Source organism: Lissotriton helveticus, chromosome 7 (assembly GCF_964261635.1).
Source record: "Lissotriton helveticus chromosome 7, aLisHel1.1, whole genome shotgun sequence".
In the NCBI taxonomy this organism is placed as follows: Eukaryota; Metazoa; Chordata; class Amphibia; order Caudata; family Salamandridae; genus Lissotriton; species Lissotriton helveticus.
This window is the reverse complement of record NC_136068.1, coordinates 1684526381-1684536168: the sequence shown is the minus strand read 5'-3', so window position 1 is coordinate 1684536168 and position 9788 is coordinate 1684526381.

Here is a 9788-nt window from a genome sequence, read left to right as displayed (position 1 = left end):
CCCAAGTCCAGTGGGTGAGCAATTGGCGGAGAAAGAAGAAACCACCACAGGCAGGTACAGATTGCGCATGGGGGGTTTCCCCACTGTTGCTTTATGCATCAGCACTCACATAGACCATCCTTCCCACATCAGCAAGACCAAACTGTGTGTGCATGAATTGCGTGTGGCGCTGTGCTGCCACTGGCTCCTTTTCCTTGCAAGCGCCGCACCTGGGGTCACCCTGCTATTTCGCCTAACCAGAGACGACCAATCAGGGGGCGTTTTATCAATGCCCTTCCAATATTGGAACCATTATCATGCCGCAGCCCGGCACAGTATGGAGATAATGTCTACGGGAATCACAGGCCCAGCTCCCATACCATAGGCAATGATACTGGGCCCGTCCGGTCCCGTGCAGCACTGGCAGCAATATCAGTTGGAGACGGGTGGGAGCTCAACCTCAGTCCGACTGCGCCTAGCCCAAGTACCACAGCAACACGTACCATCTCTCCAGTGTTTTAGGACAGCAGCAATGCAGGCACGGCACAGCCCAGGCCTTGCTATTCCCAGCAGCTGGTAGCAATCTGGGTTGGGACGGGCGCGCACTCAGCCCCGGGCCAACTGCCCCCCGCCTGAATCCCACAGCAGCATGTACCTCTGTACCAGTATTTAGGCCACAGTGGTGCAGGCGCAGACCGTTTCAGGCCACACTATGCCCATCATCCAGGCCAACCACCAGCCTGGATGTCGCCGTCAGCAGCCAGGCCCTCCAGGGCTCATCCCCTCTCATCACACATCCTCCGTCACTTCTGGGCTCCGTCCTCTGGATCAGGCTAGGGCAGGGCCACAACTGAAGTCTTCCGCTGCTTGCAGCCTGCCAGGGTTGTGTTGGTCAGCAATTTTACATCATCCTACTGCCCACAGGCAACGCAAGTCCCGGGATCAATCCGCAGCAGCGGGGGCTCCAACGCAGTTAACGAGCATGCAAACACCGTGGACAGGCAGTAGGCCGCCCACGATTCACTATCTCGCTGGTTTGCAGCTATGCGTGCACCTAAAGGAAGAGCAACTCCAGTACGCCACAATCCACTATTTTGGGCATATTATTGATGCGTCAATGTCAGGATATTTGTCGGATGAAAGGGATGGCTCGCGGAGCTCGCTCAGAGTGTGGCCATCTTCAGCTTTGGCAAGCTTCGCCCCCCCACAGTTATATACTAGTGGTGGTGCACCATGGCAATTGGTATCCAGAAGCAACACCCCATAGAACCACCACAGGAAGGGCCTCCTGCGAATTGTTTCCAGAATTGATTTCCCTAAGAAAGTCTTAACTGACAGGGATACAAACTTCATGTCAAGTTATATTACTGCTATGTGTAAGGAGTGTGGTGTGAACTACAAATTCACCACACCCTATCACCCACAATGCAATGGGTTAGTTGAAAGATCGAGTAAAACCCTCAAGGGCATGATCATGGGCCTCCCAGAAAAGCTGAGGTGAAAATGGGATGTCCTGGTGCCCTACCTTCTCTTTGCCTACAGAGAGGTCCCACAGAAGGGGGTTGGATACAGCCCTTTTGAACTTCTATTTGAGCATTCTGTTAGGGGTCCCCTCTGATTAGTGAAGGAGGGATGGGAGTTATCTCTCAAACCACCTAAGCAAGACATTGTGGACTAGGTCTCTGCTCCAGGATGGCTGAGTACATGAAGAAGGCCAGCAAAAACCTTGAGGCAAGTCTAGAATTGCAAAAAGCTTGCATAACCAAAAGGCTTTGCTGACTGTTTATCTGCCAGGACAGAAAGTACCAGTGCTGGAGCCTGTGGCCCCAGCAGTCCTCCATGACAAGTGGTGTGGACCCCATACTATTCTTGAGCAGAAGGGAGAGGTCACCTATTGGTGGACCTTGGAACTCCCAGGAGCCCTCATAGGGTGCTCAGTGTAAACAGGCTTAAACCCTATATGGACATGGCAGACATGGGCTTGCTCATGGCTACTGATGAGGGACAGGAGGTAGAGAGTGACCCACTCCATGACCTCCTCTCACAGAACCCTGAGGATGGCTCAGTTGATGGTGTAGTCTTGGCAGGCAGCCTCACTGAGCAACAGGAGATTGATTGCAGGAAGGTCCTCAATCGATACAGACATACGTTTTCTTTGACTCCAAGTCATACCACCTGGTGTACCCATGAAGTGGACACAGGTGAGGGTCTACCTGTTAAAAATAAGATTCATAGGCAGCCTGACCATGTCAGACATTGAATCAGGACTGAGGTCCAGAAGATGCTGGAATTGGGAGTCATTGAACCCTCAGATAGCCCTTGGTCTAGTCCAGGGGTCCTGGTACCCAAACCTCATACCCAGGGTGGTAAGAGAGAAATTAGGTTTTGTGTGGACTTCATGGGGCTCAATGCAGTTACTAGGACTGATGCTCACCCTATTCCTAGGTTAGATGAGCTCATTGTCACTTTGGCCTCAGCCAAGTTCTTGAGCACATTTGACCTCACTGCTGGATTTTGGCAAATCGGACTAGCTGAGACTAGCTGAGGATGCCAAACCCAAAACAGCATTTTCAATCCCTAGTGGGCATTATCAATTTAATGTCATGCACTTTGGTTTGAAAAATGCACCCGCCATATACCAAAATCTGGTGAATAAAGTCCTTACAGGCCTGGAAAACTATAGTGCAGTATATCTTGATGATATAGCTGTCTTTAGCTCCAGCTGGGAGGTTCACCTGGTCCACCTCAAGAATGTTTTGGAGGCTCTGCAGAAAGCAGGTTTCACTATCAAGGCCACCAAGTGCCAGATAGGGCAGAGTATGGTTGTATACCTGGGCAACCTTGTGGGTTGAGGCCAGATTCAACTACTGCAGAACAAAATCCAGACCATCATAGACTGTGTTGCTCCCACTACCCAAACTCAGATCAGAGCTTTCTTGGAACTGACTTGGTACTACAGAAGATTTATGAAAGAATATGGGTCTATAGTGATTCCCTCTAATGATCTTACTTCAAAAAGAATGCCCAAGAAAGTTCAGTGGACAGTTAGTTCGCTGTCAGAGGGCATTTGATAATCTCAAGCAGGCAATGTGCACTGCTCCCATTCTGCAATGTCTTGACTATTCCAAACAATTCATTGTCCAAACAGATGCATTTCAGTTGGGGGTAGGGGCTGTGTTGTCACATCTTAATGCAGACGGTCAGGATCAACCAGCAGCTTTTATAAGCAGAAGGTTGACCCCCAGAGAGAAACGTTGGTCAGCCATTGAGAGGGAAGAATTTGCTGTGGTTAGGGCTCTGAAGAAGTTAAAGCCATACTTGTTTGACACTCACTTCATTGTTCAAACAGACCATAAGCCGCTCTTAGGGCTAAAACAGATAAAGGGTGAAAACTTGAGAGGTGTTCCATTTCCCTACCGGGGATGGACTATACAGTGGAACATAGAACTGGGAGTAACCATGGCAATACAGATGGACTCTTCAGATATTTCCACTTAGAACATGAAGACTCAACTGGGCAAGGTTAGTCTCATATCCTTACGTTTGGGGGTGTTGGTAGGAAAGTAGGATCTGCTTCTTATAGTTACTCCCATTTTTTGCTTAATGTCACCCTGTTTGTCACTAGTCTGACTAGGATCCTACTAATCAGGACCCGAGTCTATCTTCTTTCTCCCTAAAAATACTTAGGTACACTCCAGATTGGATACTAGTGTACCCTTGTCTGTCCCTAGTATATGGTACACCTGTACCCAGGGCAAAGGTATCCCAGAGGCCTCCCATGGCTGAAGCATGTATTATGCCACCCATGAGAGGCCATGCAAAATGTATCTACAGGCCTGCCATTGCAGCCTCTGTAACTTGGTGCATGCACCACTTACGTGAAATATAGGTTTACTATATCTATAGGTCATTACACTTAAAAGTCACCCCTCTAGCAGGATTTGACAATACTGAAGGCAGGGTGCTGGTTTTTATGTGAGAGGGTGTCCCTCCATGAGCAGAGCACCCCTGCAGCCTTCGTAGACCATTCTCCCGGGTTGTCGGTGACGCAGCCAAACATATAGGAAGAGGTGCATTATATGCTCACGTAAAATTCTACCTCAAAAACGGCTGCAACAAAATATGTCATGTTTGGTATCAAACACCTTGAAATCAAACCTTCATACCGGTAGCTGGTGTGGGAGGTATGATTCCACCCTTCTGAAGTGAGCTTCGTGGGCCCCCTGCCCTTCCTGGTACCAGCCTTCCCGAGCCGGACAGCACAAAATGGTTTCTGCCAACTAGAGACATGATTCTGCCCTTCTGCTGCTGAGGTAAGCTCGGGCAGGGGAAGGCAGCACAATAGGCATCCTGTCACAAGGAGGTGTGACCACCTTACAGACAGTATTTGTGTACTGGGGCTGGGTGGGTGCACTTCCAAAGTGCCTGAAAGTGTACACGAGGGACACATTTGGTGTCCCTGTGCATAGTCCAGTTCCAATCAGTCCTGGGAGCCATTGGCTCCAGCTCTGGCGTGAAACTGGACAAAGGACAGGGGAGTATCTTCCCCACTGTCCTGACCTTCCCCTGGGAGGGTCCCCTGAATCTACCCAACCCCCTCCCGTGGATACATAAGGGCTTTCCTGGCTGTAGGACCCTAGATTCGATGTGGAGAAGATTCTGAACAAGAAACCACTGACCTTTGACTGTCTGGACACGCTGGTCTTCGCTGGACTTTGACACGGCTCGACTTCGTCTTACTCTTCATCCAAAGCATTGTCTGTGTCTGTGCACCATACAGGCTCTGTGCAGGACCTTTTGAGCACCACGGACAACTGAAGTTACCTCCCTTGGTGTGAAGGAGTCACTCCCCTGCATTCGCAGGCACCATTACAAAACTGACTGGTCTGCTGATCCTGAGATTCTGCAGACTCCAAAGGCTCCAGCAACACAGAAGGTGGATTACTATGTTCTTTGATGCAATAGTGCCACAGGCCCTTAGGAATTCGTTATTTACCATGAAATACTATCTCATGGTAAATGAAGAATTCCTGTGTATATGCACATCTGTGCATGTACACCTGTGCCATGAGGCACACATACATGCCCTAAGGGCATGTATGTGTGTCACATTGCACACAAGCCAGAATCAGGGGTGCAACAGGGTGTCAAAGTGACACCCTGTCCCCCTTGTAAATTTGGTAATTTTACCGAATCAGTATTTACCGATTCGGTAATTGCCATTGATTCCTATGGGCCTTTGGCAATTACCGAATTGGTAAATACTGATTCGGTAATTACCGAATGTTACAGATTCGGTAAAATATTCGGTAAATATACCTACATCCCGATTGCCAGTTCTTAAATACCGAATCGGTATGATTCGGTATTTAAAAATCGGTAATCTGGGATTACCTACATCGGGCCCTTGGTCATGAACGTAACTTGAGGCCACAAGAAAATGTTTGTACAAGTGTGCTACTTAGTTGTGACTACTTATTAAGTGCAAAAATTCAACAAAGGAGTGTATCTAAGAAATAAAAGAAGAGTAAGGATGTTTGCAAATCACAGTGAGATTTTCCTGTTAAGAGAACCAGTTAGGTTTTTTAGAAGGCCTTCACTCACCAACCTAGTTGGTGACATGCTTCATCATCGGGCCCCACCAGGAGTGGCTGAATGCCACCATAGCGTGCTGCAACACCAGTTTACTGCGGAGCTGGTTATCGGTGATTGGTGGAAGTTGAATTAGTGAGTTAAAAATGTCCAGATCGTGTCAAAAAATATTTTATTAGATTTGCCAATCAGACATGAATAAAAAACTAGAGTGTAGGATAAAGAACTCAATTAAAAGTTCAGTTTTATCCCAAAAGTGTGGTCAACATGTTTCTGCCTATGTGTGAGCATTTGGTCAGGCTTTCATCAGGACCAAAATGTGTACTGGTGAACCCCGGCGGTATGGGCGCGCTAAGGCCCACCCTAACCTGGGGTTACTAGTGTTAAAAAGTAGATACAAACTCTGAATACAGATTCCCTCAAGAGTAGAGGGGAGCCGAGTTTATTAACAGGTGCATTGAATGTTTGCACCTGTTAATAAACTCGGCTCCCCTCTACTCTTGAGGGAATCTGGGAGGGGGTGGTAGAGATTCAGCACACCGCCTTCAACGCTTGGCACCCGCTAGGAACCTGTGAGCTCCCTCTATTATCCGTACCCGACAACCTATTAAGTGCGACATCATTAGGACTTGCTTGTTCAGAAATGTTTCCTTCTTTTTTGGGTAAATACTCAGTGATGGAACAATATTTATTTGTTCTTAGGGACTTATCATAGTGCCCCAGATGCCGTGTTTACCAACATCTATGCTACTAGGGATACTGTCTACACGTAAGTCTTTTTTGTGTTTGAATTATTTTTTCAGATCACTAAACTGAAATATCAATATCAATCAATCAATCAGAGCATTTATATAGCGCACTACTCACCCAGAGGGTCTCAAGGCGCTAGGGGTGGGGGGTCCGCTACTGCTCGAACAGCCAGGTCTTGAGTTGCTTCCTGAAGGCGAGGTGGTCCTGGGTCAGGCGGAGGTGGGTCGGGAGGGAGTTCCAAGTCTTGGCGGCGAGGTAGGAGAAGGACCGTCCCCCTGTGGTGGCTCTTCGGATGCGGGGGACGGCGGCGAGGGCGTGGCCGGTCGATCGAAGCTGGCGTTTGGGAGCGTAGAAGTTGAGGCGGCTGTTGAGGTATCCTGGGCCTTGGTTGTGTAGGGCTTTGTGTGCGTGGGTGAGGAGACGGAAGGTGATTCTCTTGTTGACCGGGAACCAGTGCAGGTCTCTCAGGTGTCCGGAGATGTGGCTGCGGCGGGAGATGTCCAGGATGAGTCGTGCTGAGGCGTTCTGGATCCGCTGGAGTCTCTTCTGGAGTTTGGCGGTGGTTCCGGTGTAGAGGGAGTTGCCGTAGTCCAGACGGCTGGTGACGAGGGCCTGGGTGACCGTCTTCCTGGTCTCGGTGGGGATCCACCGGAAGATCTTACGTAGCATGCGCAGGATGTTGAAGCACGACGAGGGAATTAGATTATAACTTTTTCTCTTTCACTAACAGAGAATTTATTAATAAGATCGATTGGGGCCACAACCCTTTCTATTACCTGCTGTAATGGCGACCGGAGATGACTGAGATATTGTAATAAAAGTGAGCATCCACTTGAGCCAGTGACTATAATCCTCTTCCCCAATTTAAGGATTTATATATTTTTTCATGACAAACCCATACTCTTATATTCTTCCAGCGTTGTATGCTGATTTTAACCATTTTGAATTACGTCCTTTGAGCCATTTCACTTCCCTGCACAAATTGTACTACATTGAGGTCATTCATTTGACTTATTTTCTGGATATATGTTGGTGTATCACACTGGTGATTTTAAGGCGATTCATTATTCATGTTGATTTTTTGTTTGTTATCTGTGTGTGACGGGGAGGCGGGCCCTGGGGATGTGGATACTGATGTTTCCGTGGACTGGTGGTCCGCTGTGCCGTTGACCCCCCCTTTCTATCATCCCTGCACAGACTGAGGCAACCGAACAAGGGGACTGGTTCACGACGAATGTCAACAGTGTGTGGAACTGCCCTCCGGAAAATGAACAGGGTCCCTTTAACCCAGGACTGCAGGACGACGAGGCCCCGCCCCCTGAGAGCGAGGAAGAGCCAAAAGCCGGAAGAACGAGTAAGAAGACGGACGGCGTTTCCCTGGAGGCGGAAGGAGTTTTGGAGTGGAGACGGAGAGCGGTGCAGTCGTGTGTCGGAGAAGAAGGGTACGAGGAGAGCCCAGCTGATTTCTTCAAGCCAGGAGGCCACCGGTTCGGCGCATCGCCCTGCCACGTTCCCACGGGAGGAGCGTGGCTGGACAAGGTACCGGGTAAAGTTGCGGGCTGGGTGGGACGGAGCGGCCAGTCGAACACCCGAGACCCAGTGTAAAATTGTATAGTCTGTGAACCCTTCCCCACACGAGCACTACGGACGTTTATATATCATTGAGCACTTGGTTTCCCTCACACCCCGGGCCCCTGTAAGTCTGTCACGGACGCCCCAGTGACTGTTTCCTTTTCTTTCCTTTCCTTTTCGGAAACCTCCGGACGGAGACTCGAGCCTGTGCCCCGGCGAGCTACAAGCCCCCCCTCAACACCTGAGATAGCGGATCAGCTGTATCACGCACCTGCTTCATTCTGGCTAGCTCAGGGTTCACAAGAGGAGTCAGGACGGAACCCTCCGAATTTGCAAGACTGAGAGTGACTACCAAACGAAGGAAAGCATATCTTAAAATAAAACCTTCACTGAGAGCGCTATTTCCTGACTCTTTCTCACTTGATACTGTTCCCCCTGCCTCTGGCTCGCCATTCACTGCACCCCCTGATCCTGCCCCCTCACAACTGGTGTCAGAAGTGGGATCTCCATCCCAGTCCATCTGTGATTCCGAGATGGACGCCCTTTTACAGCATCTCATCAAGGGGCAGGAGAAACTGGAATGGGCGGTCGAGCGGCAGATGACCTCGGCCCAAGCCGATAGGGACCTGTTCAAATCCACTGTATCTGCCCAGATGGAAAACATGCAGAAAACGATGGCCCACCCCCCTGGTTTCGTTCCTGTGGAGAGTAGAGCACATGTCCCCAGCCCATCAGGAATAGCGCTACAAAAATACGTGCACGGCGAAGACCCCGATGCATTTTTGATGAACTTTGAGCGAGCGGCAAGAGCTCTAGGGTGGCCTGAAGATAAGTGGCCTTTCTTCTTGGCCCCTGCTGTTAACCACTTTGCTGCTAAGGCATGTTCCATGATTTACACTAAATTTCCATTGAAATCAATGGGAACTCCATGACGAGTTACCCTTGTCATTAGCAGCCAAGTGGTTAACTGGGGAGGCCCAGTTTGCGTATCAGGTCGCGAATCCTGCTGGGAACGCCCCTTATGCTCTAATCAAGAATGTGATACTGGATCACTTGGGGCTGGACTCTGAAGCTTACAGAGTCAGGTTCCGCAAAGAGAAGGGGATCCCGGGTGAGAACCCAAAAACCCTTTTTTTTCGTTTGAAGATGATGGCCGACAAGTGGTTGAAGTCCGACACCAGCACCAAAGAGGAAATACTGGCACAAATTTATTTGGAGCAATTTATGGAGGCTCTCCCCTATGGCTCACAGAGGTGGCTGAGACAGCACTCGGGACTCACTGTAGAACAGGCCATAGAGATGGCCGCCAACTATGCACGAGCGCAGCCACGGGGCATAGGATGGGAACCGGAAAAGAATCCAAAACCCCTGTCCGCAGGAAAAGGAGAAAAAAAACCGAGACCTGCCCCCGAACCTTTTCGGCCACGCCCTATCCGGATGAGTCCCCCCTAACGCGTGGCCCTCAATGCTTTGAGTGTGGCGAGTGGGGGCGTATCACCCGCCTTTGCCCCAGGAAGAGACCTACCGAGGAACCCATGGAGGTGGGATATCTACCCAAGGCTGTCCTCTACTCTGCAGAGTTGGGGACCTCGTTTTACGTGAGTATTAAGGTAAACGGGTATAACATCAAAGCCCTCCTGGACTCAGGGTGTAGACAGTCGGTGGTACAAGAGAGGTTTGTCCTGCCCGACCAATATGACCAGGAAGTGATTGTACATATTCGTTGTGTACACGGAGACATTAAGCCGTATCCCGTGGCTCAGGTGTCCATTGCCCCAAGTAACCTACCAGAGTGCTCAGTAAGGTTAGGTGTACTACCGACCCTCCCAGAGGATATGATCCTTGGTGTGGACAACCCTGACTTCCTGGACCTGTTTCGGAGAACGCTATACGAA